The sequence below is a fragment of the Malania oleifera genome, chromosome 13 (assembly GCF_029873635.1).
Source record: "Malania oleifera isolate guangnan ecotype guangnan chromosome 13, ASM2987363v1, whole genome shotgun sequence".
Classification (NCBI taxonomy): domain Eukaryota; kingdom Viridiplantae; phylum Streptophyta; class Magnoliopsida; order Santalales; family Ximeniaceae; genus Malania; species Malania oleifera.
The window spans coordinates 10,649,966-10,671,781 of record NC_080429.1 but is presented as its reverse complement, the minus strand read 5'-3'; the positions used below and the strand labels follow the sequence as shown (position 1 = coordinate 10,671,781).

Here is a 21,816-nt window from a genome sequence, read left to right as displayed (position 1 = left end):
TAGGCTACAAATAAGTGTCCAATGAAAGGCCTTAATACCTGAGTCATAACTCTCATGAAAGTGCTTAGTGCATTAGTTAGCCCAAATGGCATGACTAACCACTCATATAATTCATCCTTCGTCTTGAAGGCAGTTTTCCACTCATCACCCGATCTGATCCTAATCTGAAAGTATCCACTTTTAAGGTCTAGCTTTGAAAAAATCTTGGATCCTACCATCTGATCAAGCATATCATCTAGTCTAGGTATGGGAAACCTATATTTGATGGTGATCTTGTTAATTGCTCTACTATCGATGCACATCCTCCAAGTGCCATCTTTCTTGGGAGTGAGGAGAGTAGGGCAAGCACATGGACTCATGCTTTCCTAAATAAAGCCTTTTTCTCTCAGTTCATTCACTTGTTTCATCAACTCCTCATGTTCCCTTAGGTTCATTCTATAATGTGGTAAATTAGGCCGAGATGAACCAATAACAAGGTCAATGACATGTTGAATGTCTCTCATTGGAGATAACTCACTAGGTGGCTCAGAGATGACATCCTCAAACTCAGAAAGTATGGGTGATACTTCCAATGGTGTTTTATCCTCAGGAAGGGGCGCCTCAGTCTCCCTAGTAACAACCACATACACTACCTGTGTATCTTGACTCACATGCTCAAACTACTTTTTTATTCATGATATTCAATGATTTTCTACTATTTTTTGTCTTTTCCTTCTTTTTCTCACCTTTTGGCTTTACTGGACTCAAAACAATTCTCTTGCCATTACACCTAAAGGAATAAGTGTTGGCACGCCCATTGTGTGAGACATCCAAATCATACAACTAAGCTCGTCCTAACAGGATATAGGCAATGTCCATAGGAGGGACATCACACCAAATCTCGTCCTCATAATCACCAATCTTAATGGGGACTAGGCATCTATGGCCCACAAGCATGGCGGTGGCATCAACCCAAGCTACTTAATATGGTTGTGGGTGAGACTCAACTTTCAATCCCAACTTCTCAACTGTCGATTTAGACACAACATTCATACAGCTACCACCATCTATGATCATCTTACAACTTTTACTCCCACACTTGATGTAAGTATGGAAAATAGAAGTGCAACTCCAATCCTTCTGATCCTTCAGAATGATCATAATGCGTCTCATCACACTCAACTAGGCACTCTCATCTAGCTCACTTGACAACTCATCCTCACTAGGTACAACTTCAGGAACATATACTTGATCCTCCTGAGACTCATCCTCACCATCTTCCCTTTCAAGTGCCAAGTTGTTGGTGGGACATTGTTTGGCAAAGTGTCCTTGTTTATGGCACTTGAAACACACTGCATTTCCAGAACTCTGGCGAGAAGATCTAGTCATGAGTGATTTTCTTTTGTCCATAGGCTGCTAGACTGTGGGATTGCTCCCTCGGGGGGTGACTTGACCTGATTGCACTGGTCGAGACTTGTCATAACTCTGTACCTTTCGAGAGTATGGCTCATTTGAAGAGATACCAAACCATTTTCCCATGGGTCCTTTATTCATTTTCTCAGTCATGAGCTAAATTATAGGCCTGTTCAAGGGACTCAATGTGATGGGAAAACAGTTCTCTCCTCAGTTCAGGCTTTAATCCTATGCAAAATCGGGAGATCTGCTGACTGACAATCTCATAGACACCAGATCTTAAAGACACCTCATCGAATTGATTCATATATTCTGACACGGTCGTGCTACCCTAACGCAAACTATAGAGCTTATCCATAAGGTGCTCTCTATAGCTAAGGGGTACATACTTCTCCCTCAACCTATCCTTCATTAGGTCCCAATGCTCAATGGGCCTATGATCTAACCTCGCCTCTTGCCTCTCGACATTCAAACAATGGAGCTTGGCTTGCCCCGTCAACCCCATTTTTGCAAACTTAACCCGATGAGGGTCAGTCATCCTATACTAGTCAAAATAGGAATCCATCTCAGTCAACCAATCTTGGAAGACTTTAGGATCCATCTATCCATCATAGGTGGACGCCTCTATCTTCACTTGCCTCGTCACATCCTCGTAAGGGTCACGATGGTCCCTACGGTAAGGTCTTCTACCTTGAAAGTCATCAACGTTATGGTCTTCATCACCCCAATGTTGGTCATAGGGCTCATGACGTGGGGGTCTCCTAAAAAGTCATCTTGTCGATTCACTTGCCTTAGTGAAGGAAGAGGAGGTCTTTCTCTAGGAGGCATAAGTGGCTCTCTAGGTTGTTCATCATCATTGCCTCGCTCAAAGGGCGGCTCTAAATTGTCTTGGGGTGGGTTATGGACTAGCTGGACTTCCAACCTATCTAGTCTTTGGCGTGTCTCAACTAGCTCTTGATTCAAGTCACGGACTTGATCTTGAAGCTCATCTATTGAGGCATCTCTCTCAACATCAATCCTATGACCTCGGTAAGGATTCCCGACTCAAGTAGACATCCTAGGGGTTGGGAAAGGATTCGGCCAGCACTAGGGCAGCCCTTTGGAATGGTGTTTGGTCACACAAAGTAAGGTCATATGTGAACCTAACCTAGGCTTTGATACCAATATGATGTAGGACGGTTCTAAGTAGCCCTAGTCCTACGGTTGACCCTCTTTGTAGCACACACACAATATCACAATCTATGGGAAGAATTAAATTAATCAAGCATGAACATCACAAACATATTCTAATGATCACAAGTTGTTGAGATTTTGAAAACGTATATGACTTGGTTTAAAATCCCTTAGTTGATCATTTCATTCAAATAAATCAAGTTTACTTTAAAAGATGTTATATTAGAAGTCTTAGATCACAAGTCCTAGCGTACAAATCAAATATCCCTAAGTACAGTACTAGCAAGCATGTTCATGTTGAAAATCTAGGAAGATTCAAAGAAAATGAACAAGGTTTTTCAATCAAGGATTCAGGTAGAGTTTCAAGGCTTACACGGTACTTTTAGGGGCTGTTTTAGACGGTTACAAACAAAGAATTGAAACAAGATTACCAAAAGGTTCACAATGACAAACACCAAGACACACGAGTACTCAATCGCACCACGAACAAGCTTGTTGATCCTTAGGAATCTTGAGACAAGAATGAAGCTTGCGGAAGGTTGTGGCTGTGAGCTATGAAAGAGGAGTGAGCGTGTAGCGTTGATGATGAGGTTGATGTTGTCGTGGTCTCTCACCACCCAATCTCCAGGGAGACGGAACGTAGCCTCACATTACTCACTCACAAGGAGAGGAACAAGATTCACAAGTTCAAGCAAAGGCTTCCTTTTTTTAATTGATAATGCAATGATCCCTTTTACAATACAAGTGATGGCATATTTATAGCTTTACATGCACATGACTTGCACATGGCTTCTTAAAAGATTAAAGAAAATAAAACATTTAAAACATAGGTAATGAGGTTCCAAGGAAATAGCTTGTCATAGGAAATAGGCACCCAGGAATTAGAATAATTATGATAGTGAAGTCTAGGAACTTAAAAAGAAATAAACGCTTCTTGAAAAACCAAGACTCTTTGACTTGCAAGTTTTCATGCTTCTTGAAAAACCAAGACCCTTTGACTTGCAAGTTGTCATCCTCTTTCCAATCTAGCTTCCAAGAGAAGCTTCAATTGCTGCAAATAAAGTTCACATCCAATGGTGGACTTCGGGTGGTCGTCCACGTGTCACAATATCCACGAAAGATACTTGAGGTGCATGTTGATCCCCATCACTTTGTTCATCAACTAACTCCTGGGATGGATAAGTTGGATCCTCGTGCTATAAAATGTGTCTTTCTGGGCTACTCATACACTCAAAAGGGATATCGTTGTTATAGTCCCATGCTGCATCGCTTCCTATTTTTTGCCGATTTGACCTTTTTGAGTCTACACTAACTACACCAAGTCTCTGAGTGCTTCTGAGCTGAATGAGTCTCTTACTCTACCTAATCTTTAGATTCTACTTTACTATCCGTACCCAACCAAACATTTAGGTTTACATGTATTTCGAGTCCTCATCATCTTGATCATCCTAATTTCCAAGTGTATTCATGATGGCAACTCCAAGGAAGAGAGTCCCCTCTAGCTTCTACTACCACACATTTGGTTTCCTCGTCTAATGATCATATTTCCTATGATGTTGATCCTCTCATTGCTATTCGAAAAGGTAAATGCACATGTACTCAACATCCCATTTCTAACCATGTTATGACTTCTTATCACCCTCCTATTTTTGTTTTGCTATTGCTCTATCATCTGCTACCCTTCTTAAATCTGTTTCAAAAGCCTTTCTAGGTGGAGGAATGCTATGGTTGAAATGAATGCTTTACAAGACAATGGCACTTGGGACTTGGTATCTCTTTCTCCTAACAAGTCTGTGGTTGGTTATCGCTCAACCCAGATGGTTTTGTGGCTTGTCTAAAGGCCTGTCTTGTTATTATGGGTATACTCAAGTGTATGGTTTGGATTATTCTTACACTTTTTCTCTGGTTGCCAAACTTACATCAGTACATTTGTTCATGTCCTTGGCTGCTACTTGTCACTGGCCTTTGCATCAGCTAGATGCAAAGAATGCCTTCTTGCATGTTGACCTTGAGGAGGAGGTCTATATGGAGCAACCACCAGGGTTTGTTGCTCAAAGGGGAGTCAAGATTAGCGTGTTGGCTCAAGGAGGCACTATATGGCTTAAAACTGTCTCCCAAAGCATGGTTTAGTCGTTTCCGTGCTATAGTACTTGAATTTGGTCTTCGAGGGTATGCAATGGATCATATTATGTTTTATTGTCATACTTCATCAAGTAGGATCCTCCTTGTTGTTTATGTGGATGATATTGTTATTAAGTTTCAAACCAAAGATTTGGTACCATTGAAATACTTCTTGGGTATAGAAGTATCTAGATCTCGTATGGAAAATGTTTTGTCACAGAGGAAGTATGTTCTTGATCTGTTGGATGAAACTAGATTGTTGGGACCTAAACCAATTGATACACCCATGGATCCCAACAACAAGTTAGTGTTAGATATGGGTGATTTGCAACCTAATCCTGGACAATATCGAGACTTGTTGGAAAGTTCAGTTATCTCACAGCCACTCGGTCGAATAAACCTTTTGCAACAAGTATTGTGAGTCAATTTTTAGATTCTCAAAGGATAAGTCACTGGAAGGCAGTAATTCGCATCTTGAGATATCTCAAAGGTTCACTTGGGAGAGGTCTTTTATATCGTGATCACGGTCACACTTATATCCATGGATATACAAACGCAAATTGAGTTGGGTCGCCTTCTAACCAGAGATCCACAACCGGATACTGTATCTTCCATTGGTCGTAATTTGGTTTCTTGGAGGAGTAAGAAACAAATTGTAGTGGCCAGATCAAGTGCTAAATCAGTATGTAGAGCCATGGCCCACACTACTTGTGAACTTGTATGGTTGAAGAACATGCTAGAAGAATTAGGTTTTTCACATTCTCAGTCTATGAAGTTGATGTATGATAATCAAGTTACTCTTCATATTGCCTCCAACTTGGTTTTTCATAAGCGGACGAAGCGCATTGAAGTTGATTGCCACTTTGTTTGGGAGAAACTAGTGCAAAAGCTCATTACTACTGCTTATGCGAAGTCTGATATGCAGCTTGCTGGTTTGTTTACCAAAGCTTTGGGGGGTGCTCATGTTAAATTTATTTGTAACAAGCTACGAGCATATGAATTTATGCTCTAGCTTGAGGGGAAGTATTAGAGGTTATTTATGTCTTAAATAATTATTAAGTGTGTTAGTATGTTAATTAGTGAGAGTTCGTTAGGGTATTATTGTCATTAGAATGTATTTAATTTGTAGTATAAATAGAGGGAAGAGACCTATCTTCAAGTTAGGTCATTCATTTTAATCAAAATCTAAACATATACTTCTGTTTTTTCTTTTTCAAGAGGGAAGATAGCCAAAAAAATCAAGTAGATAAGTAGCACAAAATGGAGTGATAGCAAGTGAATTTTACAAGCTGAAGCAAAAACTGTCTCTATTGTGATTTGTAGTAAGTGTAACATTTTGAAAAGCAAGACATATTGTCTTTTCACGTCCTCTTCTTTTTTGTTGCATCTGTTGATAGTAAAAGTTAATCAACCTTTAAATGATATTCTCAAACAAGTAAAGATGAAGGTAAGTTAACAAAGTAATGAGCACATTGCAATACTGATTGGACAATTCACAGGGAGTGCACATAAAGAAGTTATATCTGCTGGTAAAACTACAGTCATGAAATTGTCTTATAGATTGCACAGCCCTTCAGTAAGTTAGAATCTAAATATACTAATTAGTGCCAACGTGCAATGGAATATTTATACAAGCTTCAGCATAATAAAAAGATTTCAAAACCCATGTTGTGCGAAATTAGCAAATGAACAATCTAAGCAGCTTAAAGGCTTGTGGTTCATTGCCAAGCATTTTAAGCTTGCTTTTTTGTGGGATTTAGTATATCCAGGCGTAGGGGCTTTGTGTCTCAAGCATTGTTCATGAATATGTGTCCAAACTTACACACAGAGAAAGAAATACAATTGTATAAACCTCCTGCAAAACAGATAAGCACAAACATGGTGTGGCCTGTACTTTTAATCTTTTTTAGTCATCAATCCTTGAATTAGACCATTACCAAACGTAAAAGCTGCTCAAAAATGATGTAGTTTGAGCCAAAATCAGCAAGCTACTTTTCAACAATAGCACTGAATGCTACAAAAACCACCACTCACTTTTGTCTCTCCCAGAATTACCAATAGGGACAAATGCAAAAACTCTTTCATCAGTGGCTCAACTGTAAATAGATGTAAGTGAGATGTCAATTTAAGCTAGAATGCATGGAAATGCAAGTAATGTGATACCAGTCATTAACCACAATTGTTCATAACTCTCCACTGTCTAAAGAAATAAATCAGTCAACAGATATTAATGACCACATCACCACACCCATTAAGTTCTTTTTTATAGAAAAAGAAATTTATGAAGGAAAAAGAATGTACAAAAACATCACATCAATAAACAAAAAAGAAACAAAAGAAGCTTTAAAAAAAAAAAAAACCCAATACAAAGCCAAAAGAGCCAGTAAATCATATTGTATATCAGAAGAAATCATATTTCCAAAAACCCAGTAGGAACATTAACATGGACGTGAAAAAAAGACAATCATGTCCCAAATCAAAATCAAAGATGGACGACAATCTTCAAAAAGCCAGGTATTTCTCTCCAACCAAATAACCCAAATAACAACAAAATTTGCACAGAACCACAAAATCCTAATGCTCTTAAGGCTTTCAAAACATCTGTAATAAATCAACAAGAAAGCCTCTAATGAACAACACACCCAACACTCTCCCAACAAACCAACTAGTTTGTTCCATGAGCACCAAGCTATGGGGCAGTGCAGAAATAAATGAGCATGATCCTCATTACTAACATAACACACAACACACACACATGAAGAAAGAACCATATATGCTCTTTGAACCTACAACCATTTTTGGTGCTAACTCTATTAAGAATAGCAGTCCACTCCAAAATATTGGCAAGAGGAAAAGATGAAAAGACCTGCTTAGATGATAATGAAATTATTTTCAAGAAAAAACACTGCTAACATCCCTAGGATGAGAATTTAGAAAAAGGAATCTAACAATCTCAGCGGGGAAGAAAGTTCCTGTACCTCCATATCAATAAAATTTTGAGATTTTTTTTTTTTTTTTTGATAATAAAACAAATCTATTGAAAAGAAAACATAATTACAATGAAATAAGGCTAATAAATCCCACAATAAAAAGAGCACATAATAAAAAGTGCAAAAGAAAAAAAGGGGAAAAAAATAATAAAAGGTGCTTTCCACTCCCTTTGAATGTTGGACAGCATAAGACCCCCGAAAACCCCAAAAGAGTAAGCCCAAGAAGAAGCAAGAAAAACAACTTTCTCCCAAAGCAATCTTGGAGAAGTCTATTGTTTTTTAAAAACTTTAGCATTCCTTTCCAGCCAAAGCAACCACAAGATTGAAGAAAAAGCTCAGTCCCAAAATTTTCTCTCTCTCCTACCCCAAACCCCAAAACTTCACTTTCAAAAAATCCTTAATTGTAGATGGAGCTGCCCAATACTCACCAAATTACGAAAACAAATTGTTCCACATGCGTCTTGCTACCATACAATGAATGAACAAATTATTAATAGTCTTATTAGACTCAATGCACAGCATGCAAGTACCTGGATTATGGGCTTTGTAAGGCCTCCTTTTTTGTAGCATATCATTTGTGTTGTCTTGTTTAGAATTAAGGTCCAAATGAAGACCTGAATTTTAAAAGGAATCTTTGCTTTCCAAACAGCTTTATGTAAGAGGAAAGGGCTAGGATTTGTGGAATTTAGGAGATCAGGAAAGAAAGACTCCGAGGACTGAGGAGAAAGAGCCTGGGCCTGAAGCATCCCCAATCCAAAGCCTTTTATCCCACCACAAATTTGGCATGGAAGAATCTAGCACACCCAGTAAAAGAGTTAACTCACCAACCTCTTTTTCAATTGAGACTTCTAAAGAAATGAAAATCCCAAGATAAAGAGCCCCCATCAAAAGAATAAAAATCTGAAATTGGTGCATTGTGAACAGTGGAAAGTCTAGACAAATGTGGCACCAACAGCTCCAACAAAGACTCGCCAACCCAAATGTCCTCCCAAAATTGAATTTTATCCCCACTACCTGCTTAAAAATGAGTGAGGAAAGAAAAAACTAGCAACCTGGGAAACAAACTTCCACGAACTCGCATGAGTGGCATTACCACTCCCTTTAGAATCCTATCTATTCTTATATATTCCATATTTACTCTTTATTACCTTGTGCCATAGGGAATTAGATTCTAAGTACAACCTTCATAACCATTTCCCTGTTAAAGATATGTTCTTTGAAACAACATGACCAAGCCCCAACCCCTCCGCCCCCCCCCCCCCCCCTTTCCGAGGTAGGCCTCTTTACAACATCCCAACTAACTAATGGTCCCTCTTATTCTCACCCACAAGAGCTCAAAGGATTGTATCATCAGAAAACTGCAAATGAGACACAATCACTCCATCCCTACCTACAGCCATACCATGAACAAAGCCCCTATCAATGGCCCTCTTAATCATCCTGCTCAATAGCATCAGTAAACCACTCACACATACAGCAGTAAAAAATAGAGCTTGTTATCTTCTTAAGATCACTTCAACTTGGATATATATATTTTATCTATTGTTCATACTCTTAATTGATAGTACGAGTATTGGCCCCGTGGTAAAAGTGCTACACCAACCAAGTTCAACAGAGGCAAGACAGCATACATCATGCCCTCCCTTGACCACTGGCATGGGGAGCCTTATGCGCTGGATGATATGCCTTTCCATATTTTTCATACCTCAAATCTCCTTAAAATCAAAAGGAACCTGCATGCAAGAGAATATTTCTGAATTAACTTGCCATAGCCACTTGGAGCTAAAAACAAGATTTGAGTAATTTCTTCAATTTTGGGGAAATTGCCTGCTTGCTACATAATAATGTATTTAACTTGTTCAGTTTCAGCATTAAACGATATCGAGATGATATTTTATCACCCACTGTATCCTACCCAATTATCAACTAGGATTTGGGTTAACTAAAATAACACTGTCAATAGGTCCAATGCCAGGATCAAAATACTTTCATTATCAATGCAGAGAAAAGTAGTTGAAAAAAGAGTAGGTCTGATGACATTATAAGCATAAGATGCCTTCTATTGGGATTTAACAAGCATGGGCCAGCTCTTGTAAGGCCATGTGCAGTACACATTAGGATCCAATGTCTGTGTAATCCCTTTGCAACAGATTATTTTGTGGTGTACTCTCATTAGATGGATAGAGGAATAAAACCCAAAGCCTGAGAGGATCATTCACATCATTAAAACTGCTAGAAGATACTACAGGTGCAAAGAGAAAACCACAAGAAAAGAATTAGTAGGTTGAACTGAAATTTCAATGTTCTCTCAGTCAATAAATTAACAAATTTTTTGGAAAGTGATAGTGGGAACATCGTGAATAAATGAGAAACACTCACAATTTAGATATTCAATACTAAAATTCTATTGAATTCGATATGTTAAATTCTACTGTGCTTGTTCATGGAGTAAGAAGAACATGTGCATAATTGGGTGACCCCCATCATGCTTTCATTCAACCTCACTTCCTCCTCTATGTATATAAGCTCATGTTGGGGTGCAAGGGGTTAAAATGAGGTTTAATTATCACCTTTACTTATTTCAGATGAACCAAGACCCTAAATTAATCCAGGACAAACCAAGGCCCTAAATTTATGCACTTGTCCCTTGTGATCTTGAGCTTTTTGCTTTCTTTCTTTTTTATTTTTCCTTTTTTCTTTTTTTTTTCTTTTTTTCTTTTTTTCTTTTTTCTTTTTTCTTTGATGGTCTTTTGTTGTTATTTGGCGGACTCCTTGTCCCCACAAACTTTACCTTCTCTTCTTTCTATTTAATATAGCTTCTTTATTATCTAAGAAAAAAAAATATGCATGGGTCCCTTTGATGTGGTATAATATTTGTAAATGCAACTGCATGAGGTTATAATATTTGATCCGAGTTTCTTCAGTATCCAGGGATGTGGAGGTTTTGATGCTGTCTTTTCAAAGAAAGAAAAGAAACTACACAATCTCCTAGATAATCAAAGCTAAAAAATTCAACACTAAAATTTTTAGTAGGCCCAGATTTGAAAATGGGGAAGAACATCCAGTTCATAATGTTACTGGTTATTTTGGTTGTTCAGCATTATTTATGTCTTATTGTCATGTTATTAAGCATGAGTTAGTAGAGGTATTATGGTCAAAGTTATGTACTTGATGTATATACTTCAACATGGTATCAGATGAAGATCCGAAACAAATCCTAAGTGCATAGCTGCCACCAACCAAACCCTAGACCTCATAATCCTACACAAACATCATCCGCACCACCAAAGACCAAAGCAGATTCAGGAGTTTCCGGAAAAATCCCGGGCGCTGCTGTCCTTTCATAATATCAAGAAACCCTTCATATTTTGCAAAAACAACCACATAACAAGCCACAAAACCTGCCAATCTGCTAGCCAGTAAAATTTCAAAGCCAGAGGACTTAGGAGCCCTCAGGCAGCAACCAAAAGCTGGCAACCCTGACTCCACAAGCCAGCACGTGAGAGTGTTTTGAGTAATCTTTTTGCTCCAACTTCCTCCAGAATGTCTTATATCCTTCCTTACACCATAATATCAAGTTGTTAGCCATTTATTTTGTTCAAAGATCCAACCTTTTTTGACCATTCACTCACGGACTTCATTAATGATTGTGTGGTACCATTAGGGTCATCAGTTAGTGCCTTGGGGCTGCGGCAGTATCCATGTGTTAGTTTGTTAGGGCTGTGGTAGTGTTATGTTAGTTTATTCACGACTCATTCATGGTTGTTTCAGCTGCACCTTGTTTGTGGTTGTTCCAGCCATTAACCTTATTTATTGTTGATTTCGTTTGTGAGTGTCGGGATGGAGTCCATGAATCCCAAAAGCATGTTCAATTGAAAAATTAGAGGGAAAGTGTAGAAATCCCTACAGTTTAGGAGTCATGCGTGATCTCTATAATTAAGGAATGATTCTTGACTGTCTTATTTTAGGCATTAACAGAAGAGGTGCTGGTCAATAGGGATTTCCGTGATTCTTGTATATTCCTTTATTCTAGGATTTTATTTCCTTAACTTAGCTGCTGGTTACAGGTTATATGGTAGGGCATATTGTACAGTTTTTTAAATTAATATACAAAACACTGTTCTTACAGTTTCAACATGGTATCAGAGCCGGTTTTTTCCTAAACCAAGCTAACTATGGGGGACGACTCCATCAACAGTCGGGAGTCGACAACCTCAGAGACTCAAACGAGTCAAACCAATGCCATCATCAGTTCGAATGGACTAGATGGCTTTTCTGTCCAACTATCGGCAGAAAAATTCAACAGAAAGAATTTCCGAGAACGGGCCCAGTCCGTGAAACTTGCAGTCAATGGCAGAGGAAAGCTCAGGTATCTTACCGGCGACTCAAAGAAACCTGATTCAACAAATGCTGTGGCACTCCAGCAATGGAGATCGGAGAATTCCTTGATTACCTCATGGCTTATCAACTCCATGAAGCCAACTATCAGGAAAACATATATGTTCCTGCCCACAGCAAAAGAGGGGTGGGATGCAGTCCGAAAAACCTACTCTGACGAGGAGAATGCTTCCCAAGTCTTTGAACTTAAGACACGCCTATGGCAGATGAAACCAGGCGAGAGGGAGATGACAGACTATTACATGGAGATGCTGGCACTATGGCAAGAACTGGATTTAAGCAGCGAAGAAGAATGACGCTGTGCTGAGGACAGTGCGCTGTTCAAGAAGAGATTGGAAAAGGGGAGAGTTTTTGAATTCCTTGCAGGCCTTAATCGATATTTAGATGATGTACGAGGAAGGATTCTCAGCCGCAGACCTCTACCATCCACTCGAGAAGTGTTTGCAGAAGTGAGGCGTGAAGAGGCAAGGCGCAAAGTCATGTTGAAGGAAGCTACAGCCACGGTACCAAAGGGCCACCTCTGGTGTGAACATTGCCGAAAGACTGGCCATTCCAAGGATAATTGTTGGGAGATTCATGGCAAGCCAGCTGATGGAAACCACGGCAGAGCACCAAAACCAGAGGCTATCAAGCTTGTTCTAAGACTCAACCCGAGAGGCAACAAGTGGCAAGGAACCATTCTGACAGTGGCAGCAACAGCACCTCCAGCCATGACCAACTATAGAAAATCATGGAGATTGGAGATGCTATCTACTTTCCAAGCCTCGGGTCAGTCACCAAAAAATACTCCATTTGGTAATTTGGCACACAGGGGTAATTTCTCACAAGCCCTATACACCTTTCGTAACCATACACCCTGGATTAAAGATTCTGGAGCCTCTGACCATATGACAGACTCTTATCACCCTTTCTTATCATATACCCCATGTGCTGCTAATCTAAGAGTCAAAATTGTTGACGGATCTATTGCTCCTGTTGCTGGCAAAGGGAGTATTCGGATTTCTGACTCGATTACTTTAGAGTTTGTTCTTCATGTTCCAAAATTATCTTGTAATCTTTTGTCTATCAACCAACTCACTAAACACTCCAATTGCTCTACTAAATTTATTTCATCCCATTGTGTTTTTCAATACCTGTCATCGGGGATGATGATTGGCAGTGCTAAGGAGTATGAGGGAATCTACTACTTCAAGGAAGCCAAAATGAGTGAAAAGTGTCATAGTGTTATTTGTAATTCTGTCTCTATCCCCAAGAATAGTGACCTAATGTTATGGCATTCTCCGTTGCGTCACCCCAATTTTCAGTACATGTGTCATTTATTTCCTTCGCTATGTTCGAATAAAATGTCTCTTGATGTTTAATGTGAAGTGTGTGAACTCGCAAAACACCGAAGAACTTCATTCCCAAAATCCAAATACAAACCCAGAAAACCTTTCACAATCATTCATAGTGATGTATGGGGACCTTCCCAGATTTCTAATCGCACTCGCACAAAATGGTTTGTGACATTCATTGATCATCATACTCGTACTTGTTGGGTGTACTTTTTAAAAGATAAGTCTGAAGTACGTTCGGTGTTTATTAACTTTTATGCCATGGTCCAAACACAATTTCACACCAAGATTCAAATCTTGTGTATTGACAATGGCACCGAATATTTCAACCACATCTTGGGTGTCTTCCTTCAAGAAAAAGGGATAATTCATCAAAGCTCATGCGTTGACACCCCTCAACAAAATGGGGTTGTCGAACGCAAAAATAGACACATTCTTGAGATAGCACGAGCCTTAATGCTCACTACACACATGCCTACAATGTTTTGGGGTGATGCTGTTCTAACAGCCTCTTACCTTATCAATAGAATGCCCAATCGTGTTCTGTCCTATGCTACACCCCTTGACACTCTTCTCGAATTTTTCCCTACCTCTCAGCTGGACTCCAATCTCCCTCTTCATTTATTTGGTTGCACTACCTTTGTGCATGTCCATCCTCACCAGCGCACCAAGCTAGATCCTCGGGCCACGAAGTGTGTCTTCCTTGGGTATTCTCCATCCCAAAAAGGTTACAAGTGCTATGACCTATTTCTCGTCATCTCTTTATCAGCCTTGATGTCACCTTTTTCAAGACCACCTCCATTCTATCCCGAGTCTTCTATTAAGGGGGAGAATGTGAGCGAATCTCAAACTCGGAATAATTCCAATGGTGACATGTTTTTCCTAGACTTTCCTCTCACCAATCTACCATCCTCCTCCACTTCCTTGCCAGTCACAGAAGGAAACTTAAACTCAAGGGGAGAGATAGAACAATAGAATAACAAGGAGACACTAGTCTACTCACGAAGGCCGAAGCTAAGTGGTAATGAAAAACTTATACTCAAAGCACCAAAAGAGTCAGAACTGGTGGCAGCTCTAAGCAACCAAGAGCCCAACCAAGAACCTCCCAACAACTCAGAACAAGTAATAGAACCTACTCCTAATAAATCTGATGATATTGATCTGCCCATTGCTCTCAGAAAACATCCTCGTTCATGTACCCTTCATCCAATTGAAAATTTTGTGTCCTATAATACCTTGTCCATGGGATACTGTGCCTTTACTTTTAACTTTGACAGGGTCAAAATTCCAAAGAACATTAAGGAGGCACTTGAAATTCCAGAATGGAGAGAGGCCATAATGGAGGAGGTAAGGGCATTGGAAAAGAATGGAACATGGGAGGTTATGAATTTGCCACAAGGAAAGAGACCAGTAGGCTGCAAATGGGTATTCACTATAAAATACCGAGCAGATGGGACAGTTGAAAGATACAAGGCCAGATTGGTTGCAAAAGGATTTACTCAGACCTATGCCATCGATTACACAGCAACCTTTGCACCCGTGGCAAAGTTGAACACTATCCAAGTGCTCCTATCCCTGGCAGCCAATCTAGACTGGCCACTTCAATAACTCGACATCAAAAATGCATTCCTAAATGGTGAGCTAGAAGAAGAAGTGTACATGACATTACCCCCTAGATTCAGTAAAAGGGGCGAGGAAAACAAAGTCTGTAAATTGAGAAAGTCCTTATATGGACTCAAACAATCTCCCAGGGCATGGTTTGATAGATTTACAAAGGTGATAAAAGGAGAGAGATATTGTCAAGGACAGTCCGACCATACTATGTTTTTCAAACAAAAAAATGGGAAGAAGACTATTTTGATTGTGTATGTAGACAACATTATCCTCACCGGAGATGACATTGAGGAAATGGAAAGATTGAAGAAAGTTCTAGCCACAAAATTTGAAGTGCAGGATTGGGGCAAATGCGATACTTTCTAGGGATGGAAGTAGCTAGATCAAAGAAGGGAATTAATGTTTCCCAACGAAAATACACCCTTGATCTCCTGACCGAAACAGGCATGCTAGGTTGCAAACCAACCGACACGCCTATTAAAGCTGGAAAAAGAACAGAAGATGCTGGGAAGCCAGTAGATAGGGAGAAATATCAAAGATTAGCCGGCACACTAATCTACCTATCACATACCAGACCAGACATAGCTTTTGCAGTAAGTGTAGCAAGTCAGCATATGCAATCTCCAAAAGTGGCACACCAAGAAGCGGCCTTCAGGATCCTAAGATATCTAAAGGGATCTCTAGGGAAAGGCTTATTGTTCAAGCGAAGTGAACAAAAGGAAGTGGCAATATCCACGACTAGATATTGCACCTTTGTATGGGGAAATCTGGTCACTTAGAGAAGCAAAAAACAAAATGTTGTAGCAAGGAGCAGTGCAAAGGAAGAATTCAAAGTTGTTGCTCAGGGGATATGTGAAGGATTATGGCTGCAGAGGCTATTGGAAGAACTACATGCTGAGTTAGAGTTAACTATCAAGTTGTACTGTGATAATAAGGTAGCTATCAGTATCTCTTTCAACCCTGTCCAGCATGACAGAACCAAACATATGGAAGTTGACAGACACTTCATTAAAGAAATAGTGGAAGAAGGAACTATTTGCATGACATATGTCCCTACTAAGGAGCGCAGACACATTCACCAAGGGACTACCTCGGCAACTCTTTGAGGATTTCATTGGTAAGTTGGATATGATCAACATCTATGATCCAACTTGAGGGGGGGAGTGTAGAAATCCCTAGAGTTTAGGAGTCATGCGTGATCTCTATAATTAAGAAATGATTCTTGACTGTCTTATTTTGGGCATGTACAGAAGGGGTGCTGGTCAATAGGGATTTCCATGATTCTTGTACATTCCTTTATTCTAGGATTTTATTTCCTTAACTTAGCTATTGGTTACATGTTATATAGTAGGGCATATTGTACAGTTTTTTAAATTAATATACGAAACAATATTCTTACTGTTTCAACAAAAAGAATAATGCAGCAGTCTAAAGATATCAAAATCTATTTGACAAGTTCACCTAAATTTGAACACTTGCTCCAATCTAGGCCGCGTGATGACAAAACAGAAGAAGTAAGGATTCAAGAAAATGCATCAATTGTCTCCCTTTGGAACTAAATGAATGGAACCCTAGATTGCCCAAATTTGCATGCATTTCATGTATGAAAGGACATTTGGGATTATGTCAAGCTCTTATATTCTAATAACATTACACGCATGCAACATCTATTCCTAGAGCATTTTCAGAAGCAACAAGGAGAAAAGAGAGTGACTTAGTACTTTGCGGAGAAGTGCATTCCATGAGGAACTTAGTATCGTGCCACCCTTAAAGGTTGATGTTAGCGAGATGCAAAAGCAAAGAAAGCATATAACAGTTCTTTTAGTCTTAGCAAGTTTGAAGCCCTACTTTGAGGCAATATGGCTCCAAATACTAGGTAGTGCAGAGTTCTCATGCTTTGCTAATGCTTATTCCTGCGTTCTTCATGCTACCTTCAGCACACATTGCTCAACACCTGCTTTTGGTGTTTCAACCTCTGGCTTTGAGATTACACAAGGGGATTCTGGTTTTCAACCAAACAGTCGTTGAAGTTTTCAAGATAGTTCAATCATGCTAGAAGGGATGGCCACCCTCGCAAGTGCATTCATTGAGGACACGGAGGTATTGAGCAATGTTGGTACCTTCACAATAAACCACCACGCATCACTAAAATAACCACCATAGATTCCACACTTTTGGGATTGAGTGCACCATACTAGATCTATTTCAAAGGAAGAGTATTATAAGTTCCAACAACCTCAAGAATCCCAACAAGCTTCTCATCCTATTGCATCTCTTGCTCAAACAAGTAGCCCTACAGCTTGTTGTTCATCCAGTCTTTCTTGCACTAGTCCTCGGATTTGATATTTAGCTGCCACTAATCACATAACAAGTACAACTTCTTTTTCCACCCCAATATTCTAAAAGCTTACCTCAAGTTACCCTTGCAGGTCCACTACTACCATTAAGGGAATAGGGACATTAAATCTCACTTACTCTATTTGTCTTTCTTTTGTTTTGTATACTAAATTCCCATTCAATTTATATAATAGCAAGATTACAAAATCAGTGAATTGTTCAGTCACATTCTTCCCAGATTATGTCGTCATCCGTGATTTGAAGACGAGGAATACAATTGGCGAAGAACGTGAAACTAGTGGACTCTACCACTTTTAGTCATTACCTCCTTCTGTCGCCTGCATTGCTATAACTACACCAATCCAAAGCCGTTGTTGCCTTGGCCATCCTTCATTAGAAAAATAAATTAAAAAAAAAAAAATCTAAACTAGTTTCTATATCAAATCTTCAATGTATCTTGTTAGTTGTGAAAGCATCATCATGTTCCATTTGCTTACCAAGTCAATAAATGGGCACCAAGCCCGTTCATGTTAGTCCATTATGATGTTTGGGGTCCTAATTGGGTTGTGTCCAAGTTGGATTTTCACTTTCCAATATTTTGTTACTTTGTTGATGATTATTCGAAGATGACTTGGTTTCATTTAATATATTTAGCACCTTTTGCTTTGAAATAAAGACTCAATTTAATTTACCTATTTGAATACTTCATAGTCATATTGCTAAGGAATACATCAATACCCAATTCATTACTTAAATTACCAAATCTGGTATTATTCATAGTAATCCTGTGCCCACACTCCACAATAAAATGGGATTGCAAAGAGGAAAAATAGACATATCGTTGAAGTCACTCATCCCTCACTTTATCAAATGCATGTTCCTAAAATGTTTCGGTTGCGCTCATAGCTTGCTCCCTTATCAATATAATGAAATCCTCTATTCTCAATGGTAAAAGTCCTTACTCTCTTCTCTTCCCAAATGCTCCTTCTCTTTACATCCTTGTATATTTAGGTGTGTCCTTTGTTCATCTTAAGTTCTCTGAGTCTACACGATACTATGTTGAGTTCTTCTGTGCTTCTAACCTCAATAAGTCTCTTCCTCTACCTAATCTTCCTTATTCAAGCTTATTATCTCCACGCAGTCATTCACCACCATCTTCATATAGTTTGAGTCCTTGTCGCGTCAATCATCCTAATTAGTAGGTGTATACACGATGGCTGCTCAAGGGAGGAGAATCCCCTCCAACTTTCACTGCTATGCCTTTCGTTTCCTCATCTAATAATCCCATTTCCCACAATGTTGATCCTCCCATTGTTGTCCAAAAAAGGTAAATGCATATGTACATACATCCTACCTCTAAATTTTTTTGCTATGATTTCTTGTCACCCTCGCAATATTGTTTTGTTAGTACACTTTTGTTGCTCTTTCTCAATCTTCTGAATCCTTAGCCCATTTTGGAGGACTACAATGGTTGAAGAGTGTGATGCAAACAGGTGCAGTGTGTAGGAATAGAAAAAAAAAAAAAATCACAAATAAAGACTAAGATTTCAGAATAATGTTTTAGCAACCTTTCTTGATTCAAGTAACTACAGAATCCTCAAAATAATAATGAGATTACAGTAGTTTTTAGGCACAAGAAAAGGATAGGGCAATTTTTTTGTAGGCACAACAGCAAGTTAATCCTCAGATTAATTCATGTTTTGGCACTGTTTCAGAACAGGAACAGCAGCTTTCTACTAGCCTCTCACACCTTTCGCAGCAATGGAGGGACTGATAGGCACCTCAGGGTCGAATCCTCAACCCAAGCCTCTAAATCTTCAAACCCTAGCTAGTCTGAAGCTGAGCACTGCAGAAAAATCTTCCCAAAAAAAAAACACTCCCGAAAAGTGGTTAAAGGCTGCTATTTAAACCAGTCCTATGGCTTCCAAGACAAACCAACTCCTGGATTTCTTACTTCTCCTTAACTCAGGTTCATCTTTTTGTTTAACGGATTTATCTCAAGTATAAAACGATTTTTTTTTTTAATTTTACTTTCAAAACCAGTTTTAAAGGAGTAACACTTTCAAAAAATTCAGCATCTATGTTGTTCGCATCATGCACATCAGATTCAATTACTAGGAATTAGGAAATGATAGATGCACTAATAGTAGCAAAACCAATAAATACACAATCAGACATTTCAGGACCTATTTTCTTCCTTTTGACTTCAGATAGTCTCACCTAAGCTAAACACCTCTCACATTGGAAAAATTTTAAGCTTGGAAGAAAGCCTTCCCACAATGCATATGGAGTTTTAGTGGTCCTTCCATTTGAGACACAATCCAATATGTGACATTCAGATAAAATGGCTCCCTCCCATGTCACCTAGGGTGCCCCAAGAACTAATTAACAAAACATTCATCATGTCCTTCAATGTCCTATTTTTTGTTCTTTCAACAACACCATTTAGTTATTGTGGATAAGGTTCCATCACCTCATTGACTACACAATTATCTTCACAAAATTTATAGAAGATAGTTGAATCATATTCACTGCCTTTATTGGTCCTTAACCTTTTAATCTTCTCAATTATTTTTCAACTTCAATTTTAAGTTTTACAAAATAATCAAATGCCTCGTGCTTAGACTTCAAAAGATATAATTTAATAAATCTTGAAAAATCATCTACAACCGCAATATTTTTTATCGGCTTTTTGTCATAAAAAGGGTTTCTTGTAAACTTTGCTCTACGCAAATTTGACATTTTTCAACATCTTTTGCTAAAAGCTTTGGAATTAATCCTGAATTTTCCAATTTTTTAAAGAATCAATGCCACATGACCTACTCTACCATACCATAAATTAAAAGATTGAATCAAATAAGCAGAATTAGAACTGCTTGCATTCTCACTAAGAACAAATACTATGTTGAGTACAAACAAACTTGCTGCAGTACCATTTGCAAACAAAAATCACATTACGGGTGAGGATTAACTTATCTAACTCAAAGATTAGTTTTACCCCTACTTTATTGATTACAGATACAAACACCACGTTGCATACGATATCAAGGACATGATAAACATCATTCAATTGTAATGTTTTACTGGATATAAGTTTTAGATGCATTTAGCTTTACCTGGAGAGGTTCTTGTGTCTTCTAGGTAGACATACACGAAATGAACATCTCTCTTTGACTACAGATATGCTTGGTGGCTCTATTGTCCGCCACCCACTCTTTTCCACCCAAAACCAGGACTTCCTCGGCTTGTGTTAAGTAGTCATGCAGCTTGGTTGAATTCTAGGTATTCAGAATCTGCATTCGCTGAGATGGTGTCCATACTTACCGCAGACAAAGCAGTATCTTTTCTTATTCTTGAACTCCTAGTTGCCTAGACCCTTGAAATTATTGTGGGGTCCCTTGCAAGAAACCTTTTCTAGGGCCGTTTCCATTTTGTAGGACTTTTCCTCCTTGGCCTTGGACTCGACCAAATTTCACTTGGATGTTTTGTCCTTGCTCTTCTCAGGTTTTCATTGTCTCCTAATGTACACGTTTAGATCATCGTCTCCTAACGTACGCTTGTGTATAGAGTCATCTTATTATAATCCTTCAACTATCAGGGCAATTTTTTTATTAGGGCCTCAACTTGGAAATTCTCACTTGTGTTGATCCCTTCCTTCAGTACATCATGTACCAGCACTCATTGATTTGTTGCAAGATTGAAAATTAAGGTCTAAGAAATTGTCTATTGCGAATTTCTTAAGACCCCACATCCTCATTTTGTCACTATGCAGTCCCAAATAGCTTTTTGGTTGTTTTGCGGGTGAAATAAATATCATAGGACTCATTGGCCATGCCATTGAATATGAAATGGATAGGTGATTAGCTTTGTCACACAAGTGGACAGAAGTTTTGTTGATAGAATTCAACACAAAGCATGGACACTCTAAGCAAAAAGTCCACCACCTTTCATAGTTTCCAAAATAAAGCAGTTTGGAACTCCATCTCTTGTAATTGGTACCATCGAAGGATTCTAACTAGGTTATGTTAGGAACTTGGGTGATGATGTCTCCTAAGTTCATTATGCTTAGAAAATTAACTAAGAATTTGATTTTAGACTGTTGAAAAAATATTTGATTTTACTATAATTAAGAAGTCGGGATAGGAAACTAGGATTATATTACCAACTTGGAATATAGGGACACTCACGAGCAAAAGTACGGAGAATGTGAACACGATGATTAGAAGAAAAACTAACATAATCTGCCTTCAAGAGACTGAGCAAGTAGGGAAGAAAGTTAGAGAAATTGAAAAATCAAAATTTAAACTTCGATACATAGCAAAAGAAAAATGGAGTGGGAATCATTATTACCTAAAAGATAATGTGATAAATTTTAAAGGAATAGGGGATAGAATCGTTAAAATCAAGATAGTTCTAGGGATTCTACTAGCCCACAATGAGGAAGGATGTAATCGAAA

At 38.7% G+C, this 21,816-nt stretch overlaps 1 long non-coding RNA gene across 2 annotated transcripts in view; it reads right to left on the bottom strand.

Annotated features, from left to right (window-relative positions):
- The window catches only part of LOC131146730 (uncharacterized), a 29,681-nt gene extending 8,618 nt beyond the window's left edge, over nucleotides 1–21,063 (bottom strand). The window contains exon 1 of one of the 2 annotated variants that reach the window (XR_009134447.1): nucleotides 20,476–21,063. This is a non-coding gene — a long non-coding RNA (uncharacterized LOC131146730). The remainder of the gene's footprint in view (nucleotides 1–20,475) is intronic. The other variant, XR_009134446.1, reaches the window with a different exon arrangement.
- Nucleotides 21,064–21,816: the final 753 nt, after the last annotated feature.